The sequence below is a fragment of the Varroa jacobsoni genome, unplaced genomic scaffold, assembly GCF_002532875.2.
Source record: "Varroa jacobsoni isolate VJ856 unplaced genomic scaffold, vjacob_1.0 scaffold_89, whole genome shotgun sequence".
NCBI classification, from domain to species: Eukaryota; Metazoa; Arthropoda; class Arachnida; order Mesostigmata; family Varroidae; genus Varroa; species Varroa jacobsoni.
In genome coordinates this window covers 1-3,714 of record NW_019212991.1, presented here as the reverse complement: position 1 = coordinate 3,714, position 3,714 = coordinate 1, and the positions used below count along the sequence as shown (strand labels likewise).

The window sequence follows — 3,714 nt, the reverse complement described above, 5'->3', positions numbered from 1 at the left end:
TGAATCATACGAAGTAACCTAGGTTTCCTTTAAATACTCTGCCAAGTTGGTATATTGACGCTCATAGTAGATGAGGTATCGATATTGCTCAATGGACCCCGTTTCAAACGGCCGTCGTGAATTTTTTCGATGAAGTGGACTAGCTCGAATCAGTGGAGCAAACAGAAGGATGCTATTTGATCCTTGCAAGATCGCAGTATCTGACAAACATTGTCGTTCGTTCTTCAACTAGCTATCAATGTCTGTGACACTACAACGGATGAGTTGTCCTCGACCCTGCGACCACTGCTGCATAGATCTGATCCTCTATTGGACTCAATATGGATTCTCTGGAAGCAGAAATAATTTATTAGTTATTATCGGTTACCGAGTAAAGTGTATGATCCAAAAAGACACGTTGAATCTGTTAAAAAAACAATTCGATATATAATAGCAAACACTCCGTACGTTACCAGCGTGTTGGCTACAAAATCTCATAGAAATCTATGGATTAGGTTAATCCCGTGGGCGGTACATAAGAAAACAACTATAAACAGAGTTAGCGGTAGGTATAATGAGGAGTAGTGCGGTGGAGTAAATGGTGTTTGTCTAGTGTATATATAACTGAGAGCTTTGGTCGCACTGCTACACAGAGTGACGTTTGCCTGATGGCACCTATCAGTTAGACGTTTCGTGATGGCCATGAGCGAACTGTGTCAGAGGTGTGAACACTGATGTTGCTATTAACGGGAATGGCTAAAACTGTGTTAGTATGTCACCGATCGGTGACATGAGGCACCGCTCGTTCTAGGTCGATCGTTAGCGTTTGGCCTGATTTTAGCTGCGGCGGATCATTCATCCGCAAAATGAAGCCCTTAATTGAGAAGACAATTGATCCTTGCTTGGTTCATGCAATGCCAAATCTGTCGTGTCGATCACCAGCTAATTATATACGTAATATCGTGCCTCATCGTGCCTGGTGATACACACATTAACGGCTATTCTCGAGACAGGTGTCTTTATCACAAATTGGCTTTTCTACATAAATAGGACAACTGATCCTTGTCAGATTTCTGGTGCTTTTTTGCACCTCTTGGCCCTCTGGATTAGTGACTTCGTGTCCGCGTCCAGTACAACAAACATACTGGTAGCAATTACCTATAGATTAATCCTTTTCAAGTTAGAATTTGTTTGGATAGACAACGGCCTAGTTTAATGCAGAATCAATTCGCTAAAAAAAATTCTTAATAAGACTACGACACGAACAGTTTCGTAAGGAAAACTAATCAGGATAATCTTGGGAGATTTCTTGCCTCGTTTTTCTAAGATCGCTAAAATTTAACAACACCAAATCGAACTTCTCTATATAAGCGCATATGATGTAGTTGATTTTTCGACATATATTTTATGGTGAAAGAAATTGTCTCAATGAGCCATAAATTTTGATGTAAGGCTGTTCAGAACAGATTTTAGACCGACACGGCCTGCCAGATATTGCAAAGGTAGCCGGTTGACTCCATAAAATCACAAATCAATAACCTCATTATTGTTATTACAAAGAACAACAAAGCAACCTGTAATGATATCGAACGGAACCTGACAGAAAGCTGCCACCAATTACGCAAAGGGTATGGGCCATTGATGTCACGTAATTGTCTGTGCCTAATGCCTGCTTTAATGGGTCTTGTTAATGCTGTCTCTGGGTTTCAAAAATATTAACAAAAGTCCATGACGCAAAATCACTTTCATAGTGTCAAGAAAAGACAATGGACGATTAACAGGCAGCAAGAGATTTTCAACCTGGACATCGCTCAGAACGGTGAACTGTGCATTCAGTTAAACTTCCCAGGTATATTTGCACAGTTAAACGTGTTTTCGATTGTTCTTCAGTTGTGCCTTATAATTAACTTGGTATATGATCTTGGGAAGTTACTTGGTTCACTAGGGTCGTTAGATATATATGGCCACAACGCTTAATATAATCTATTCGGCTTCATTATTGATCGATCTTGCACGCGTGCTGCTTAAGGGAATAGGCTCGATTCCTTTTGCCATAATACTACAACAAATTGATGTCACTTACTCTATCAGACATTATTGCATTTACATATTTCGTCCCGGTAATGACTTTCGTTGGGCATCTTGATAAAGTAGGCTTCTAGGTTTTATTAGGCCAAGTTTTTCCTCAACGACTGATTTAGTTACCTAAATGAACAAAACATGTTCCTGACTTCATGTACGGTCGATGCGGTAAGAAGCCCTGTCAAATTTGTATTCCAGGACTTTCTCGTATTGCCGTACGCTCGACAAAGAGACTGAGGATTTCATCCAGAATTTCACTACTGAACTCTTAACGTAGGACTACGATGGATTACTCAACACCAGAACCCGACAAGCTCCTCCTTAGCAGTAAGGACTCGTAGGAACGTAAGCACCTACAGCACAGATGATGTTAAACAAATGCATATAAACGTTGGACGATTAGGAGATCTTCGATCATTAGCTATAACGTAGAAACAGAACACGAGTAGAGCTACTAGTTATGTTCGAGATTAGTGCGTATATGGTTACCTAGTGATTCATTAAATTATTCGTATTGGTCTTTAAATTTTATTTATTTAAATTTGTTTTACACTTTTAGTTCTACTACACGAAGAAGTACTTCTATAAATTAAATTCTAGAAGTCAGCCAAATTCGCGTTAATGTACACCTAACTCAATACGACACCGGTTCTCAAAAATGGTGCATGTCTTGCTTCCGCTCTTTTACCCTATCGATCAGTGCAAGAATATGCAGGAGTATATCGTCTTATCATAACAGGATTCATAGTTTTATTAGTTCATACGCGATACGTATGGATACCACGAGTTTAACGCACCGAATTCGGTGTGGATTTCTTAAGGCAATTTTTCCTAGTACTGTCGCCAGCAACGGAACATAGTAAATACGTTAATAGACTTTTTAGACGGTCAATAACATGCAGACACACAACTATATCGTATAGTATATCGCATATACGATGTACACTGTTCTATACTGTTCTCCTAGTTGGGTATTTGTGCCGAAAGGTCTTTAGAATTAGTATTATTAAGGGAAATTTATTTCAACCGCCTCTGCAAGTTCCTAACAAGTAACTATTTTTGCAGAAACACCGATTGTTGTGGCAGTCATTGTAGTTGGCTTCATTGTTACCTGCGTGGGAGCTTGCCTATTTTGTTGTTGTACACCATTGTGGACTTGTGCTAAATGTCTTTGTAAACCAGCTACGTGCTTATATCCAAAAACAGCTTTACTAAGAATTCAAAACTCTTCCGAGCAGAGGCGCGCTAGTCTGAAATAGAACTGGAAGAGTTCAAGGTTAACGAAGAGAGCGCGTGGAAGAAAAAATCGGAGCGTAGATATAGCGTGGAACAGATGCAAAGATTTTCTACGTCTTTGCATCTGTTGCATGCTTTTTCTTTTCTTTTTCTCTCCTTTCCCTTTAGATGCAATTGAATTTTAATTGAAAACAGCTTTGGATCCGAGTATGAAACTGTTTCAGACAGGATTGACGTACCTCGTTTATATGTAATATTAAGTTCTAGAATAAATCGTCTGTTAATACTGCGAAGTGGATACAACTGGCTTCAGTCTGCTAGCCGCCATGGTAGTAACATTCATCGATTGTATGACACAGATCATTTAGAGATAGGTGAGCTGGCGACTGTGTTTCACTAAGCTTCTGCATGAAATGG

General features: G+C 39.5%; 1 long non-coding RNA gene across 2 annotated transcripts; it reads left to right on the top strand.

Moving 5' to 3' along the window:
• Positions 1–791: 791 nt before the first annotated feature.
• On the top strand, positions 792–3,696 carry LOC111263914 (uncharacterized). 2 transcript variants are annotated; one of them, XR_002682529.2, is made up of 3 exons: positions 792–1,828; positions 2,260–2,388; positions 3,127–3,696. It is a non-coding gene; the product is annotated as an uncharacterized LOC111263914 (long non-coding RNA). The 2 variants fall into 2 exon arrangements; XR_002682528.2 differs by having other exon boundaries at positions 2,260–2,406.
• The last annotated feature ends 18 nt before the right edge of the window (positions 3,697–3,714 follow it).